General features: G+C 44.4%; 1 long non-coding RNA gene across 1 annotated transcript in view; it reads left to right on the forward strand.

Annotated features, from left to right (window-relative positions):
- Positions 1-3,283: 3,283 nt before the first annotated feature.
- Positions 3,284-19,618, forward strand: part of LOC116647031 — an 18,327-nt gene continuing 1,992 nt past the window's right edge. Inside the window, exons 1-2 of the long non-coding RNA XR_004302260.1 lie at positions 3,284-3,686; positions 16,427-16,481. This is a non-coding gene — a long non-coding RNA (uncharacterized LOC116647031). The remainder of the gene's footprint in view (positions 3,687-16,426; positions 16,482-19,618) is intronic.

Below are 19,618 nucleotides of genomic sequence, written 5' to 3' on the forward strand. Positions count from 1 at the left end.
TGACTGTGATTTGCCTTCATATGGAGTTCATCGATTTCAAGTTACTTTACATTAATTTTTACAATAAGTTAAATTTCCTTTCTTTAAGTAACACAATCAAATTTCAAAATTGTCAGAAAAGGAAGAAAAAAAAATCATCTATAATCCTAACACAGTCCTTCTTACCAGTTTGGTGTTTTTACTCCCAATTGGAGTTGTTCCAATATTCTTGATTCTGGGTAGAAAATAAGCTGCTTTCTCCATTTTACGGGTAGCGATACCGAGGCTTGGAGATTTAAGAAAACTGCTCAGTTTTACATCAGAAATCAGGGTGAAGACACAAGACAAAGGTTAGGTGTGTTGAGTGCCTCTCCCAACGTGGTTCCAGCAGGTCATGGTAGAGCAGCTCCCCCCCAGGAACCACTGCTTTGAGTTTCCATGACATATATGAATTCAAGCGCAAGGCATTACTAAGAAATTGCATTGCCTTGATTTTCATTGTATGTTTACTTGCCTTCTAGGATTATGTCAAGGTTTCTTAACATCAATAGAAAGGAGGGAATTTTCAAAAAGCAAATGACTACGGCGTTCAGTTGCATCTTTGCAAGGAACCTGGATTCAGTTAGATCATTGAGGCTTTGTTTGACCTTAAACAGCTTCGACAGTTTAAATTTGAGATTTTAACCCCTCCATAAGGGTGTTAAACCAGCCAGAAAATGTGGAGCATTTGAGAAATTCCGCAGATCGAGGGGACTCCAATGGACTGCAAGGAGCCCAAATGCTGGTGCTCGGGTCGCAGGTGCCCGTGGAAGCAGGAGGAGTCGTGCCTGGGGTGGCAAGTCTCTGGAGCTCCCTAAATGACCAGGCTCCTTGGTCTTCAGCCCTGTCCTTCCTCAACATGCACCTGCCACCCTGCACTTCCCATGGAACACATCTCTAGCACCTTGTTGTTTTGAACAAGAGTCAAGGAGAGGGGCGCGTGGGTGGCTCAGTCAGTTAAGCGTCTGCCTTCGGCTCAGATCTGGAGTCCCAGGCTCGAGTCCCGCATCTGCCTCCCTGCTCAGCGGAGAGCCTGCTTCTCCCTCTGACCCTCCTCCCTCTCGTGCTGTCTCTCTCACTCTCTTTCTCTCTCTCTAATAAATGAAATCTTAAAAAAAAAAAAAAGGGAGTCAAGGAGAACATCGTAAGAGAACCACCTCACCTTCCTGCATAGAATGCACTGACTAGTCCACTTAGCATGTAAGAGCCCGTGGGGCCTGCAGAACGCGCAGAGGCTTTGGAAGTGGATTCAGACGACATCATGGGTAGAACACACCTTGACTTGTTTTGTGGACAGGTAACAGGGGTCAGAGAGGTGCTGTGACTGCTCCGAACCAACCAGTCTAGTGCGTTCTGAATAATCCCACGTGCCCTATTTCAACAGACTGATGTGACACCACCTTTATCTGAGTTTAGTTCGCTGATTATACCTGTCAAGTAGGGGGGCACCTGGGTGGCTCAGTCGGAGGAGCTCCAGACTCTTGATTTCGGCTCAGGCCATGATCTTGGGGTCATGGGATTGTGTCAGGCTTCGTGCTCATCGGGGAGACTGCTTGGGATTCTCCCTCTCCCTCTGCCCTCCCTCCGCCTCTGCTCTCTCTCTCTCTCTCAAACAAACAAACAAAGTAGTAAAAACAAAAATTGTCAAGTAGGAGCACAGACTTCCTGTCTATAAAGGGGATAGAGAAATGGAGTAGACTCCAAACCCAAAGGCTGTTTCTTACTCACTGGGGCTGGTAGCTCCCAGAGCTATTTTCACACAAGATCCCTTCCTCGGGCTTCGGACTTTCATGTTCCAACTATTGTTCCCCTTTGGCTTCCTCTGTGTTCCGCTGGCATCCTTGCCACCACCCAAGGTCCCAAGGATCCCAATGTGACCGCCACAGGCCGCCTTATCCAAATGTAGCTTAAGTATTATGGTCTTTCACTACCCGAAGAACTCCGCACCTGAACGCATGTGGTCCCAGGTGGGCAGGCATTAATATGGCCACTTTCTGATAGAGCAACTGAGAGGCGACAGAGGGGAACCAACCAGCTCACAGACACCCCGCATGCACGGCAGGACTGACCCCAACCCCTAGTGCACTCCCCCGTACGTGCTCTCGCCCGGATGTGAGGATGTGATGGTGACCTAGAACTCCAGGGCTTGTGGCTAGGGCTGTCGGAACGCTGGCTGCCTCTCTGGGGCCTTCCCTCTCTTCCCCTCCAGAAAGCAGAGCTGAAGCTTGCAAAGAGCTCGAGTTTCACTGGGGGATGGAGTGGGAGGCAGGCAGGCCTGGCTGCAGCGGTAATTTGTCTGGTTTACTAGGTCAGTTTCCTGTCAGGGCTCATTGTGGTTTAAAATTATTGTGGAGCCAGGTTCTTATTGACAGAGGCCGTCTAAGCCCCCGGTACGTCTGCTCCAGCTTCCATCCTGCAGGGAGCCGCTTCTCCACCACCTTTGCAGGCCCTGCTCCTGTCATCGAGGGTCACCAGTGCGGCATCAGGGCCCCGAGTTCCACATCTGGGGGCCGATGCTGGCCGAACTCGGCTCCTTTTCTGGTGAAACACTTGGACACAACTGTCTTTTGGAAGAGATATTTCACTGGAGTTGTAAATGCAATCTATTGTCTCGCATTCCCCCTTTTCCTCTGTGTGTGAGCCCTCCTGGGCAGTCGTCCTCAGCCCCGTGTGGTTATTGCTTCCTTGCAATGGGTGGGACTAATCCGAATTCGGATGTCTTCCTTGCGTAAAATACACACCAGATTTCCAAGACTCAGGGCAAAAAAAGAAGGTAAACTAGCTCATTACATTTTTTAAAATATTAATTATGATGAAATAATAACATTTAACTATATTGGGTTCCATAAAAAATTACCATTCATTTCAGCTGTTTCTTTTTGTGAGTGTGGCTACTGGGAAAAGGTTAACTTCCACGTGTGGCTTGCATTCTACCTGCTGGGCAGTGCTGACCTGCACCAATTTATTTTCTCCGAAATGCGGATGGCTTGGAGTTCCCGCCTGACTAGTTTCTCATCTCCAGCAAGTTGCGTGCCTACACCTAGCTTCAGCTTCTTGGCTTCATGCTAAAAATACTGCCTGCGTTTCCTGGACCCCATGAAATTTTATACGGGGTAGGGAACGCTTTGAAATGTGTGGCGCTGGCTGTAAGGAATTATAATTTTTATCAGGTGGTAGTGGTTGCCACCTATAATAGAGAAGCCAGCGTGTCTAGGATTATTTCTCATCCTCCGCTCTGTGCAGAGAGAACACTGAGAGCCTTTCCCCCTCCTAAGAGTTAAGCACAGCAGTGGGAGAGAATCAGACTATCTTTGGGTTAACAGTTCCCAGAATAGAACTGGGGAAGTAAAAACAAAAAGGTCATCGAACCGGGTAAGGAGACTGAGGGTTGCTGGCATTCACTTCTTTTGTTCTCGTTCTTGGCCGTCGGAACAGAAACTGATGGGCCGTTGGTGGAGGGTGGCCTCTGCAAAGTGGCCTGATCGGATTCCTGAGCTTCTAGGTCATTGAGCAGGATCGCGACTGGCCGGAGCCACGCTACTCCCTCCTGACCTTGAAAGGTGTGACAAGTGGACTTGCGTGCATTGCTCAGCCAGCCTCTATTGACTCTCTGTGATGTACTGGGCATCGATCTTATCTTTGTGAGAATTTGGTGAGCCAGCAAAAGAGTAAGTAGAGGAAATGAGAAAAAAAAATCCATGTTTGATATTAATTAACGACGATAAAGAAACAAGTCAGAAACAGAGAAGAATATAAAATACTCCTCCCTTCCTGTCCTTTGGCTCCTTTTTATCCTCAGAGCTCAGCGTAGTCCCTGGTACTCCTGGTTCTCTGCAAATAAATGAATGAATGAATTGTTTGTGTCAAAATAGCTATATTCATGGGTAAAATAAAACCATTTTGGGTGTTGGGATTTATCTTCGCAATTCCCAAGAAAGCTGCCAGACGATGCCAGTCATCCGTTCGGAGCAAAGCGGGATTCAAAAGATCCTTGATGTATTGACAGTAAACTAGAGAAGGTGAACTCAGGCTACATTTACCCGATATCATAGATTTTTTTTCTGAGGGGCTGGAGAGAATTAATTCTCTTTTAACCATGCAAACATAATTTTATATACACACAAAAATGCAATCATATTATATATACTCTCTGTTTTCGTCGTTAGTGTGATCTTTCTTTTCTGTTTTTTGCTTGGCCCCTTCCTTCTCCAGCCACTCTCGCCATTAGCATCACCTTTTCTCACGTAACACGTACTAATACCCAAATATATCTTTCCTCACTTCTCTCCATGCTCCTGTAATCACAGACACACATCATATACATACAGCATTCCTTTTGTCAAGGTGTATTTTAGTTAAACGGAATAAAATCATACTCTTTTCCTTATTCAATGATACTGCGTGGAAATTGCACCAGGGCATAGAGCTCTAAGTCATTCTTTTTAATGACTGTATAATACTCCATCGTGTGACTCTAGCATCAGTTCCCAACCTTTTCCTTAACAATAGGCATTCACTTTGCTTCCAAGTTTGTTTGTTTGTTATTGATCTTTTTGAACAATGCTTGTGCATATGCCTTCTTTCTTTTGTGTGGGTGTTTTTATTTATATTAGCTAAGTTCCCAGGAGTGAGATTAGAGAGTATATATGCATTTTTAAATTTTAATAAACATTGTCACATTACTTTCTAAAAAGACTGTAGCGATTCGTATTTTCATCAGCTATGTAAGGAAGTATTATTTTGCCACATCTTCCCCCAGAAGGGTTTTTTTTTTTTTTTTAAAGAAATACTTTGCCAGTATGATAGATATAAATGAATAACTTATTGCTCTAGACCAGGAGTTGTAATCATTTTGGGAGAGGGGATGGACTCCTTCTCAGAATACTGTTTTTTAACAGGCAAAATAAATTACATAGGATTACAAAGAAATCTAATTATATTGAAATATAGTTATCAAATATCCCCAAACCCCCAATTTATGACATAGATATATATGTGTCTCTATTAACATATTAAATAACAAAGTCTAGTTGCAGAGCTAATAGCTACCATAAATTCAAAGAAGTGATAAATATAGATGATATTTCAACATATATGCTCCAACTGTAACATGCTATGAAAATATCTGTGATTTATAATGGAGACAAAGTCATAGGTACTATTGATATGACTGTGGTTTGTTGCCGGCGCTTGTGATTGAAATAAACACCACATTTCAGTTGGAAATTAATGAAACTAGAAATGTAGTGTTTTTCCATCTAAGTTCACAGATGGCTCAATATTATCCTTAGACTCCTGGGGGCATCTCTGTACCCCAAATTAGGTATGTACCTCTGCTCTAGAGTCTCAGAGAAGAGGCTCTAGAAACTGATGCTACTCTTTCATTTTACAGAAGAGCAAGACTGTGCCCTAGAGTTTGGACCCTGACCAAGACCTGAGTTCAAATCTCCCCCCCTACCTTGTATTTTTTCACCATAAATTTTACCTCTCTCTAGGGAGGCCCACCCCAGCAGATGAAGTTGCCTTAGTCTCCTCTGCTTGGCTCCAAGTCCCGGTTAGACCAGTGGTTGAAAAAGAATGGCTCATGGGCCAAATCCAGCCTACTGCTGTTTTTTGTAAATAAAGTATTATCAAAACACAGCTGTGTCCCTCTGTTTACATATTGTCATGGCTAGTTCTTGTTACAGTGGCAGGGCCGAGGGGTTGCAACAGACCACAGGGGACACGGAACCTACAATATTTACTCTCTGACCCTTTGCAGGAAAAGTTAGCCAGCCCCCAGCTTAGACTCACCCAGGATGTGTATTCTCACTGCCACTGTACCTTGATGCTACCCGGAGCTGGGGGGCACAACGGTACTCTTGTCTTAAAGACTTTGCATATACTGTTCCCTCTCTCAAGAATACTGAACCCCCAGCCCCAACTCCTGTGATGTCACTCCTTCCAAGAAGCTTTCCCTGATCATCCCCTTCCTATAGCCTGCTTTACATGCCCCTAATGTGTGTCCCTCCAGTGCTCTGTGCCCCCCTTGACTAGCACTGGCCATGTTTAACTCTAGTTGTCTAGGTGCCTATGTGTCTCTTACACTAAATAGAAGCTCCCTGAGGACAGGACTTGTGTCTGCCTTGTTCACTGATACATCCCCAGTGTCTGGCTCGATGCTTGAAACATATTTGTGCAATGAATGAATGAATGAAGTGAAGTTTATCTTCAATGCCCCTTACTTTACCCCTTTTTCATACTTTTGTCTTTCCATTCAGGGACAACCTATCACCACCCTGCTCTCCTTTAGATGGGCTCCCTATCGTCCCCTTCTACTATTGAAATATGCTTTCAGGAAATAATCTGATAAACTCGCTCTCAAATGCCTGATACAGATTAATTAAAGTGCCATGAGAGCTAAAATCTTGTCTAGGTTATTTGCCCCATTTATCAAATGCCCAGCATAGTACACGGCATGAAGAATGTGTTTAAGAGACATTTTCCGAATAAATTAATGTTAGTGGTAGCTCAGATTTGGTTTAAACCAAAGGAATACATCTCTAGTTGTGGAATTTATGGTGTGAGAGCCAAGTTGGGAAATATTTTTGGACATAGAATGTCTTCGTTTGTGTTTCTGAACAATCACTAATTCAAAGACCTCCCCTTCTACTTAATTCTAAGTGGTAGGCTGGCATCGCAGGTGAAGGATGGAAGCAGGTGGAGGGAAATGCCCGAGGAACATGAATTAGAGCTATGAAAACCCAGGGAAGGTGGGTTTTTGTGGGAAATTCCACTCTCTTTGTAGCTCCCCTATCCCAAAATTCTTTCAACCCCTAATGTACCAGAGTTAACCTTTCTCTTTTCTTTTTTTTTTTTTTTAAAGATTTTATTTATTTTTTGACAGAGAGAGAGACAGCGAGAGAGGGAACACAAGCAGGGGGAGTGGGAGAGGGAGAAGCAGGCTTCCTGCTGAGCAGAGAGCCTGATGCGGGGCTCGATCCCAGGACTCTGGGATCATGACCTGAGCTGAAGGCAGACGCTTAATGACTGAGCCACCCAGGCACGCCCGGAGTTAACTTTTTTCATGTTTATGGGTACTCTTGACAGCCCAGCTTCTGATCCCCAGTTCTAGCTCTGCTCTGGGGCCCGTCTCATTAGCTCTGGAGAAGAGAGAGTGCGCTCAGTGACTCGGGTGCCATGTGACTAGAAGCCTCCCTCCCAGGGCCAAGGCCCCATGGTGCTGGCCAGCCCCCTTTTCTTTCACCAGAGCCTTTGGAGGCTCTGGATGCCAGCACTTTGGGCCACTCCTGGCCGCATAGGCTGCCGGGAGCTGCTACTTGTGACTGCTCAATATCCTGTTTTTCCCATACTGGGCCTCTGTCTTTCTCCGGTGCCCGGAGCCTGTACTGGTAAAAAGAACTCACTACCCCACTGAAGTGCCAGAGAAGTTGGAAGTCTCTCAGCAAAGCTCCCGGATCTTTAGCAACCTTCAAGAAGGCTGGAGAGCTGATCGGGTTCCTGTCATAGACTTGTCCCAGCTGTCAGCTCTGAGAGAGCCCGTGGCAGCGAGAAGGGCAGGCGGGGAAAGTGAGAAAAATGACAAATGTAGCCTTCCACATCTTCGCCCTCCCTGGACTGCGCTGGGAAGGATAAGGTAGATTAGCGAATAGGGAGCCTCTTCCCACAGTCCCTGATTCTCAGGTGGCTTTTCTTGGGTAGAGAGGGTACAACGGATTCTATTTCGATTTAAGGCCTCTGGCTCTGTGGGCTCCTAAGACCAGGACACTTTCTTTCCCGGTCCCCTTCTCCCTTATCCAGCCTGCTTGAGAAAATACTCTATTCTGGACTCCCCACAGTTCTAGTCCCTTCCCCTGCTTGAGAATCCCTGCAGATTATCTCAAAAATTTTTTTTTAAAGATTTTATTTATTTATTTATTTGAGAGACAGAGACAGAGACAGAGATAGTGAGCAGGGAGGAGAGGGAGAGACAGGCTTCCCGCTGAGCAGGGAGCCTGACACGGGGCTCGATCCCAGGACCCTGGGATCGTGACCTGAGCTGAAAGCAGACTCTTAACTGACTGAGCCACCCAGGCGCCCCAGCCGTGCAAATCATCTGAGGTCATTTGGTCTTGACCTTCAAATGCCTTTCGTGGGGCGGCCAGTCCACTCGGGCCTGGATCCCTAAGGTCTTCCTACACATCCGGGCCGTCTGGCCTGCCGGGCGATGTCAATGGCGTGCACCAAAGACGGTCCCTTGGCCCCAGCCATGCCTGTAGTGAGTCGGAGCAGGAAAATCATGTAAGGGCCATAGACTTCTTCGTCCACAGGACAACTACAAATCCCTTTTTTTCTGGAACATACCACCAGCCCAGGGATGGACTGTGACGAATATTTGGCCTCAGGCAATGCTGGAGCCTAGGGAATGCTTTCGATGCATGTGTGCTTTCTCACAGAATTATAAAGCCCAGCAGCTCCCAGTGCCAGAGGCTGCAGAGAGTTTCTGTGTTTCTCGACTATTCATTAGTGATTACATACCCCCCCGAACACCTGCAGGACAGATTCATAAAGCGAGCATTCATGGGCTTTGGCAAGGTCTTCATGGGAACTGCAGAGCATGGGCCACGGTCATTGTATCTCCAGATAAAAACATTCTCTTACCAAGGAGGCCTCTGAAAATAGAAGCAGGCTGCAATTTCGGTTTGGCACCACGGGGTATTAAAAAGAAAAGTGTTACTTCACCTCGCCTCTTTATAAAGTCAGCACGCTGCGGGGCTGCAGCGTTCCTGGACAAACTCTCTTTCAGGACCCTTTGGGGAGTGAGAAGAGGGGAGTGGTGGGCACTGCATTGATCGGGACAGAGGACAGCCCGGCCATTGGGGCCTTGTGGCCTGCTCTCCTGCAAGTTACACTGATTTACAGCAGGATAACAGGAAATACGGAGCCTGGGTGGCCTTCTGTGTAATCCTGGGTGACAGATTGCTCCTGCCACTTATAAAAACGGTGCCATAATTAATCCCAAAAGGCCAACAATAATAAATAACCATCACAAAAATAACATCTCAATACAAACTATGGCGGTGACTTTTAGCAGGATTCTCTTTCACCTTTATTTTATTTTATTTCTCCTTTCCAATGCTCGCTATTACATGACAAGATGGCCGCGGCTGGCACAGGAAGGCTCTGGAAATCGGGCGGGGGCACAGTGGCTAAGTCCGAGCTGAACTTGCAGAGCTCAGAAGGACCACAAGGACCATTTTACAGAGGAGGGTGGCTGAGGCTTAGCTGGGCATCTGAAAGCCCAGGCTCCCGAAAACATACAAATATTTTGTCTACAGAGGCAAAAAGAAGTTTATGTTGATTCACCGTCAGATGAAATTGGCGGGCCTGGATCATTCAGCAGGGTTTTTCTTGAGTGTGGGTGGGTGGGTGGAGCGGGCTGGGGAGGGCTCCAGATCTCCCCTCTCCTCTGCCTGTGTAGACAGCCTCCAGTGGTCAATTAGCCTCCTGAAGTGCCTCATTCTCAGATAACAGCTTATCCACTAGGAGAAGCGATGCTCACAGTATGTTTTATCCTCACACATATAAACACACATCGTCACAAACTCATTTAGGTTAGAAAGGACTTTTAATGGGACATCTGGCTCTCTTCCACCACTTCTTGTCAAGGCAAAGTGGGTTCCCTTGTTAATATCCTGTGGCAACCACACGGAAGGCTAGAATATGTGGTTATGTGGAAATATTTTTTGTCTCTTGTTATCGATTCAACTGGTTCCAGGGAGCAAAAATAAAATTGTTAAACCTAAGAAATGACAGAATTTCCATGAATATCATTACCTTGAAAGGCAGAGGAAGCTTATGAGGGTATGGACTCTGGAGCTGGAATCCCCAGGTTTGAATCCCAGCTCGGTTACAAACTACCTGTGCGAACTTGGACCTGGTTTTTCACCTCTCCGTTTTTTTGGGTTGAAGTAACTGCCTCATCTGTAAAATGGCATCATGATAGTTGCAAACCTCAGCGGGTTCTTGCAAGTTTTAAACAAGTCTTTGAACAGTGCCCACCTGTATCGATGTTGTCACTAGTTAAATTATCCAGATCGTTGGTTATGGCTAAAAGATTGTTTGTGTCATTCCTTACATTCCTAGGAATGATGGCTCTACTCCATGTTTCATGGTAACAATTATTAAGCACTTACTGTGTACCAGGGATTGTGCATTCCTCAACTCTTGTATAAGGACCTTCCATTTTAGAAAGGAGAACGCTGAAATGAGAGAGAGTAATTCATTTCAGGCCACATGGCTAATCAGCAGCCGTCTAGAATTCAATCCAGGTGGACCCCGGCAACCGTGGTTTTAATCAATAAGCTATCCCACCTGCATTTGACGCGGAAGAGTCAAAAACTACAACAAATTTTGTTTTCCGTCCTTTTTATAGCTATTCTTAGGGTCCTGATCAATACTTTTGAAAGTATGATTAAGGCAATGGCTGAAAGTTAGCAAAGATTCATGTTCGTATAGCGGTGCTCTATCTGGGTAGACCCCTGGCAGAGGGCAGGGAGCCCCCATTCTGCAGTTGATCCAACCTGAGTTCAGAGCCTGCCACTGTCTATTATATCTAAAATCTCAGCGTTCTCATCAGTAAAATAGGGATAAAAAAAAACCCTACCTCGGAAGGCCTTTTCTATGTTTAAATGAAATAATAAGTTAAAAGACCTGGCGTATGTTTGGCTCTCAGTAACCATTTAATTAGCATTAGCAAAAGCCAAGTTATTGAAGATCTCAGTGGATTATTTGGGGGAAGTAGGAGCTGATGAATAAAATGAGAAAATTTCATCAGCTGCAGTAACATCCTACACATTGAAATGGAGTAGAAATACTTCTAGCTCCTGGTGTCAATACATAAGCAAAGTGATATGAAGCAAGCCATTATTTAAATAATTCAATGTGTGCAAAAAATCAATAAAATCAGGTCTCTGCCACATTTAGTTTTTCCTCATGGTAGGGTTTTTTTGTTTTGTTATAGATAATTCCCTGAGCTTCCCAGTGTATTTTGCATGGAGGTAGCCATGATCTGCGATACTTGAAAAGAGCAACTAGATTTTATAAGATGATTTCTTATTATCCTATTCATGTCACCTGTTAACTCGTGGCTTGATTTGGCTCCGTCCACAGTGGAGACTCCATATTGCAGTAAGTGGAGAAGGCTGTCAGTTACCTAATAATGATGAAGCTCTGGATAATTTAAGCAGCATAAAAAGCTTGCTCTTTTCTGGATGATCTGGTTAATTATCTGGTTAAATTAGGTTAAAACCTTTTTGTCAGGGGGGTCTCTAATTATCTGGAAAACCAGGTAACTGTGTCCTTTTAAGAGCCTTTAGGCTTGAATTATTCATCGACAGAACCCAGCATCCCGGGAAGACACCCAATTCTTCACCTGCCTTTTTGTGCATAGATTTGGACTGAGACTCTTGAGCTGTTCTATTTACAGCTTCTTGTAGATGCAAAATATTCAAACCATCTCCATTTTTTTTTTTCTTATACAAAAGAGAGATCCAACTTTGAGCTGTGAGGTTGCTGGTGCTCAACTTGGAAGATCGGTAGCAAATTTTCCCAAGAGACACAAACAAACACATACATAACTAGAATATCAATGAGGTCTTTTTAGAGGCGACACATTAAAATGCAAGGCAGCAGATAATGAGATAAGCAGCAAGTTACAGGTTTCTTAATTCTAGCGTGAAAGGAGAGAGGGGGAAAAAAAAGAACAGACCCCCCCACCACCACCCCGTAAAGTAGCTTAGTGCAAGGATCTCCTGGGCGTGATATTCAGCATGCTTGGGGTGGGGGTTAGGGGGTGCTTTCACCAGTTATCTCAGTGACATAAATGAAGTGGAAAGAATTGTCTTAGAGGTGACAGGAGAGATATTAAAACCGTGCTTTTTTTTTTGGTCCTGGTTTCCGTCTGTGTCCCACCTCTACTAGCATATTTCTGAGTCAAATATAGGACATGTCTTCTGGTTATAGCTTGACTCTTTCTTGGCTATTCTGGGGAAAAATTGGTACCATTTCTTGAGAATAGATGATGTAGCAGGCATAGTACTGGAAGCTTTGATCTCATTTATAGCACCCTTACAACAACCCTGTGGGATGAAGTGATTGCCCTCTTGTGATAGATGGGGAGACAGGCTTAAGAGTTATTGTGCAAGGCTGGGAATCAGATCCAGGTCACTTGGGCTCCAAGGCCAAGCTCTTAGCCATAGCTGCATTCAGAGCCACCAAAGTTATGCCTTGACGAATGATCTATCTGCCAAGCTTCAGTCTGGCCTAGAAAAGAAATAAAACAAGAATTAGTCTGGGGCTACTTAGTGGAGGTGCAATAGAAAGAGCATTTGACTTAGAGTCAGAAAATCTGAGTACCAGGCTAGCTGTTGCCTTTAGCTGTGTGGCTTTAGGTAAGTTACTTGACTTCTCTGAGCTAGTTTCCTCACTGGTAGAACTGAGATATGGATATGTATTTTTCAGGGGGTATTTTGAGTCTTAACTAATGTAAGTGAAAGCACAGGAATACTTAATTCATGTTTAAAAAGTAAAAACCAAACCAACCAACCAAACAAAAAAACAAGATCATACGTCCAGGAGGAAATCAGGCTAAGTATCCATGTAAGTTAAAGTTACTTCCTCTTTTCAGTAAATGGTGTTGGAAAAACTGGACAGCCACGTGTAAAGGAATGAAACTGGACCACTCGTCTTACACCCTACACAAAAATTAACTCAAAAATGGATTAAAGACTTCAGTGTAAGACCTGAAACCACAAAACTCCTAGAAGAAAACATAGGTGGGTAAGCTCCTTGACATCCATCTTGGTGATGATTTTTTGGGCTTGACACTAAAAGCAAAGGCACCAAAAGCATAAATAAAGAAGCTGGACTACATCAAACTAAAAACCTTCTGCACAGCAAAAGAGAACATCACCAAAATGAAAAGGCAATCTACTGAATGGGAGAAAATATTTGTAAATCATATATCTGATAAGGGGTTAATAACCAAAATATATAAAGAACTCATACAACCCAATAGCAAAATACCAAACAATCTGATTTAAAAATGGGCAGAGGACGTGAATAGACAGTTTTCCAAAGACGACAAGCAGACGGCCAAGAGGTACATGAAAAGGTGCTCAGCATCACTCATCATCAGGGAAACGTAAATCAAAGCCACAATGACATATCCCCGCACACCTGTCAGCATGGCCGTTACAAACAACAGAAGAGATAACGAGTGTCGGTGAGGATGCGGAGAAAAGAGAACCCTCGTGCCCTGTTGGCGGGAATATAAGTTGGTGCAGCCACTCTGGAAAACAGTATGGAGGTTCCTCAAAAACTTAAAATGAGAACTACCATATGATCCAGCAAGTCTACTTCTGGGTATTTATTTGAGGAAAACAAAAAAACACTAACTCAAAAAGATATCGGCACCCCTCCAGTCACTGCGGCATTGTTTACAATCCCCAAGACATGGAAACAACCTCAGTGTTCATCAGTGGATGAGTGGATAAAGAAAACGTGGTGTATGTGACATATATGATATATATATACTAGGACTCAGCCATAAAAAGGAAGATTTTGCCGCTCATGACGACATGGATGGACCTTGACACCAAAGTATCATGCTAAAGTGAAGTAAGTCAGACAGAGATAAATAGCATATGAGTTCATATGTGAAATCTAAAAAAGCAAAACGCCCCCCCGCAAAAAAAAAAAAAACCCACACAAAACCCAAGCTCATAGATACAGAGAACAGGCTGGTGGTTGCCAAGAGGTGGAGGGTGGAGGGGTGGGTGAAAGAAGTGAATGAGGTCAAAAGGTATAAACTTCCAGTTATAAAATATATATATCCTGGGGACATAATGTACAGCATGATGACTGTAGTTAAAGATACTGTGTTGCATATTTTTTTTAAGATTTTATTTATTTATTTGAGAGAGAGAGAGAACACCAGCAGGGGGGGAGGGGGGAGGGCAGCAGGCAGAGGGAGAACCAGGTTCCCTGCGGAGCAGGGAGTCCGATGCGGAGCTCAATCCCAGGACCCTGAGATCATGAGCTGAGCCGAAGGCAGACACTTAACCAACTGAGCCCCCCAGGCATCCCCCGTGTTGCATATTTGAAAGCTTCTAAGACAATAGATGTTAAAATTTCTCATCACAAGAAAAAAAATGTGTAGCTCTGTATGGTGACAGAGGTCAACTAGACATTGTGGTGATCATTTTGCAATATATACAAATACCGGATCGTTATGTTGCACACCTGAAATAAATATAATGTTATATGTCAGTGATGCCATAATAAAAACAAAGGTTCCCTTCCGCTCCAGGCCCACTGTTACCACCTCATATTCTCACCTGGACTTTTGCAACATTCTCTATCAGCTTCACCTGCCTACAAGCTTTGTCTCTTTTAAGGCATCCTCCAGCCTGCTATCAAAGAGAGCATTCTAAAACTAGAGTATGATATTGTGACTCCCCTGCTTAAAATCCTCCAATGACACCTCAAAGACGCTGGGACAAAACCCGAATTCATCATTGCGGTGTGGAACTGCAGGTGTCCATGATTTGGCCCCTGCCCCCCCCTTCAGCCCCCTTTCCTGACATGCTTTTATCTGCATGCCCACTGTACCTAGCTACTTGTGATTTCAATAATGAATCATAATCTTTCCTACCTTCAGGTCTTTGCACAGGCTGGGCTCTCTTTTGGGAACGTCTTCCAGCTCAGATTCACCTCTGTTCCAAACCTTCATTGATTTTTCTAGCCCGAAGTTGCTATATTTTCCTCTCTGATACAATAGCTAAAAATTTCCCAAATTATGGCAATGATTTTCTTTTTCTTTTAAAGATTTATTTATTTTGAGAGGGGGTAGGGAGGGGCAGGGGGACAGAATCCTCAAGCAGACTCCCCGCTGAGCACAGAGCCTGACACACGGCTCAATCTCACGACCCATGAGATCATGACCTGAGCTGAAATCGAGAGTCCGACTTAACCAACTGAGACGCCCAGGCACCCTAGTGTGGTAATGATTTTCTCACATGAATTTCGTCTGCTAGATTGAGAGCTCCTTGAAAGCAGAACGAGGATGATCTATCTCTGTCGTCCTAGCACCAAGCATGGTGCTTCCTACATATCATTTATTCAAGAAGGACTGGGGTGGGAGGGGACAAGGGCCCAATTAAGAGGTGGCTGCAATAGTCCAGGGAAGAAATGACAAAGGTCTGGACTATGATGTAGAGATCAGTGTTGTACTTCTCTCAAAACCCATTTCCTCTGCATTGATTGATTGGCTGGTTAAATGGGTACCCCCTCTCTTACTTGCTGGTCCACAGACATCTCTTGAAGCACAGCTTTCCCCAAGAGTGGAGGACCTGAACTGGGTCAGTGGCAAGGGCATGGAAAGGGAGGAGTGAGTTTAAGAGATTTAAGGTATTATTAAAAAGTAGAATTAAGAGAAACAATTGTATGTGAAGGTCAAGGTAGAGAGAGGAATCCAGCATGAATTATCCCAGTGAGTCAGGCAGGAGAGCATGAAATCTCACCTCCCCCTTTTTAAAAAAGATTTTATTTATTTATTAGAGAGAGAGAGCACGAGTGGGGGGAGAGGCAGAGGGAGAAGCAGACTCCCCACTGAACAGGGAGTCCGACACGGGGTTCCATCCCAGGACCCTGAGATCAGGACCTGAACTGAAGGCAGACTCTCAACCGACTGAACCACCTAGGTGCCTGATGATATCTCCCCTTTTAACACAATCTATTTATTATTCAGAAAAAGGCAGAAGTAACTGCTTACGAGTGGGTCATGCCCAAGGTAATTTGAAGGATTCAGAACTAACAGTAGCTGAAAGGTAGTCATGTAGAAACCAGTAGGTGAGCTCAGTCTTTCACAGAGGAGGAAGAAGAGCCTCGGGGGATTTGGGTTTCCTACCAGGGCGGAAAGATTTCTGATCTTGGAATGGCTCAAATGACAAGATTGGTGGTTCTGTTATTCTATTGTCCAATGTCAAGGTGAAGATCCTGCACCTGGATGATTCCCCCCAAATTCCCTCTAGTTTTCTCTCCAAATATTTGGCAATTCTGGAAAGGGCAGAATTTATTTATGTATCATTATTATTTTTATTACTTAGGGCATATGGTGGTACCTAAATGGGCAGTGTTTAACAAAGGATAACATTTTTGATCAATCTGATGACCTTCGGGGAATGGTGGAGGAAACCATTTAAAAGCTGTATTTCACCCACCTCCAAATTCAGTTTGCAAATGAAGAAATGAAACCCCCGACTTTGAATGGACTGTTCCCCAGGAAGAGTAGTGTTAGAAACATACTTCTGCATCCCCAGCCTTCCTGCAATTCAGCTCTTGCACCTTTTTCATTATTCCCTGCTAGCCTCCAGCCTTCATACCCCAACGCTTCGAGGCTCCGAAAGCTGACACTCCAGAAGGTATGGTTGTTGAGTAAATTTATTTTATTTTGTTTTATTTTATTTTATTTTATTTTATTTTATTTTATTTTATTTATTATGTTCAATTAGCCAGCATATAGTACATCATAAGTTTTTGTTGTAGTGTTCGACAATTCATTAGTTTCATATTACTCTCATTTTTTGAAGTTTTGGTGACACACCTTGGTTTAGAGGACAGGTCTTGGTTTTAGTATCTGAAGATAAATGGCGGCTTCAAGTAAGAAGTCTTTTGTACCCGGATTTCCTACACGTTGTTAGAGGATCAAGAGAAAGGCTGTTCATGTCTTAGACAGAACAGGCTGTAATGCAGTGGTTTCAATGTTGACTACATACTGGAATCACTTCAGTGCTTAAAAATTACTGACGCCTTGGTCCCACTCCCAGAGTTTGTAATTTAGTTGGCCTGGGGCGCGGTGTGGGCCCTGGAATTTTGGAACCATCCTCCCATGTTCCCAGGGTACAGTCAAGGCCGAGAACCACTCTCTTGGATGTCTTGGCCGTGGTTAGCTCGAAATAGTTCACGAGAGCTGTTCGACTCACCTTGCACAGGGGGCTGTTCGAGGCCTTGATGAGGAAATCAGAACGAGAACAAAGAGAAAGGAAGTTAAGACATAAGAAAGTATTCAGAATAAAGGTTCATTATTAACCAGACCCAGGGAAGGAGGGAAAAGATATTTTCATTTCTGCCAAAGGCCATATGTGAGTGCCTGTGGGGGAAAACATAGCCATAGCTTTGTGACTGAACCAATAATTCATATCTGATTCAGAAGCTGACGTTGTTGGATTATAGCTCTACAGCTGTTCTCAGTCTAAGCCCAGCCTCTCCCAATGGGACTTTACTGTGGCAACACGTCTCATTTATAGAACTCATATGCAGGGGCCTGGAGACCCAAAACTGTAAATTAAAACCTTGTGTATATTACTTCGGTGAATTCAATTCCAAAGCATTTTGGCTTCTCCAAATAGGCCATTTTCACTATAAAGGGGAGGGGGGAGAACACAATGGAAAGGAAATAGGTCTTTTATATTCACCCTTCCTCTTTCTGGTAGGAAGTCTTAACACAGAGGTAATAATGGAAATAAATTCTAATCAAATGTTGAGGCTCTGGTCAGGCTTGGTACTGGTATGTGCGGAGCGGGGGAGGAGTGGGAAATCAAGCGAGCAGGGAAGAGAGGATGGAGCTCTGGAGCCTGAGTGTTAGAGCTCCAAGTTCCATAGAGAGCACCTTCTGGAAGAAGACCAGCTCGAAATTTCTTTATTCCTGGAGGCTTCTCCGGAGGCTTTTTTTTTTTTCTTCTCCCAAATTGACAGTAGGAAAGGAAACTGAGACCCAGTGAGAGAGAGAAAATGTCTTCATGAAAGTCACACCATTAATTAATTAGCAGATGAGGTGGAATGAAAAGCTAATATAAAGCTGGATGCCTAATCCAGCGTCCCTCTCTCTCACCATGTTGCTTGAAGGCACTATGGTGATGTTAAAGGAGACCTAAGAAGAGAGTGTTCTGGGCGGTGTTGCTAAAACAAAGGAAGACCATGATTCAGAAAAAAAAATTTCCAGGAGTTTCAGGTCAAGAGAATTTTCCAGGTTTGTCCCACCAAAGATATGCCTGGGGCTTGAGGGTGATCCAAAGGTGGGGATAAATGTGGGGAACATTTTAGAGGGAGAACGAACGAGATCTGTGGGACTCACTGGATTGTGGAGAAGAGAAAAAAAGGATAGGGTCAGGGGATGATGATTCTCTCATTTTGATGCCTCAACGATCTGTATGTGTCCCTGTCTAGTTTATTGACTCAAATGACTTAGGTAATGGCTTCCATTATGTAGTTAGTTCTTCTCTATTTAGAGCCAGATGTTTTCCTTCTGTCTAATATTATTAAGAAATCAAGGGCTAACACCGTTACTCTTCTGCCTCCTAGGGTTACCATTTCCATTACTATCCCCGATGCTGTTCCTGATGTGCTGTTTGGGAAGACAAGGTGTTTATACCCCAAACAGAGAAGCCCAAAGCAGTTTTTATCTTGCTCTTGCTAGCCAGCCCCTACTCTACCATATGCAACTGGAATTTATTTCTTAAGCATTTAAAGAAGAGCTTACTACATACAAAGTACTGTGCCAAGGTCAAGGGCAAAAATGGAAAGCGTCATGAGCACGCCAGGAGTTCAGACGGGGGAACACCATGAAAATCGGGGCACCAGGAAGGGCCCTGGAGAGGAAGCGGGTTTGGGTCCATGCTGTGCAGGAGAAAAATGGAAAGACTCAGGGCAGAAGAGGGAGCTTGAGCACAGACATGGACTGGGAATTGTTTCTACCATACTGGATGAAAGGGATGGGACCCGTGGTGAAAGCACCTGGGAGGAGGGAAGTAGGGACGGGGTGGCGCCTCGGGCTTTGACTCACTGTCCGGTGTCTAGCCATGGCAAATGTGTTGGGTGAGCCATTTGCAACTTGTTCTGAACTATGTCACAACCCACACTTTGCACTAGTGGGTGCAGATGCTGGATGAGATTCTACTGCATCCCACATCCAGCAAAGTGCCACTGAGGCTTTTTGGTCGGTGAAGTGAACGGGCGGGAGATTAAACCTCTGAACTTGGTCGCATTAGCACCTTGCTCTAAGCAACTCAGATACACTTCACTGCCTCCCCCACTTAGCCTGTGACCTAGTGCATCCTCATAAATAAAAAGACTTCTAACACAGTCAGAGCTAAGTGGATGGTTTTGAAATGAGAAACATCTTTTGTTTTTTCTCTCTCTTTGCTTACGGGTTTCCCACTTGGAATTTATTTGCCAACCACAGTGCACCACACTGTGATTGCCTCAGGTCAGAAACACAGTGCAGGGTGACTGTATTCTCTTCCTGCGAGACCCGTCTCGTTGCAGGTAAACAGATGAGACGAATATGAATGAGAAGGGTGTGGTGAAGAAGAGTAGGAGGGTCTGGGTGGTTGTTAGTTATGCGGCAGCCAAACAATTCCAAGTTAAATTCCTATGGTAATGTCCAGGGACTTTCTTTCTTTCTTTCTCTTTCTTTCTTTCCCTTTCCTCCCTCCCTCCATCCTACCCTTCTTCCCTCCCTCTCTCTTCTTTCTTTCTTTCTTTCTTTCTTTCTTTCTTT

This window comes from Phoca vitulina, unplaced genomic scaffold (genome assembly GCF_004348235.1).
Source record: "Phoca vitulina isolate PV1807 unplaced genomic scaffold, GSC_HSeal_1.0 scaffold38, whole genome shotgun sequence".
Taxonomy (NCBI): Eukaryota; Metazoa; Chordata; class Mammalia; order Carnivora; family Phocidae; genus Phoca; species Phoca vitulina.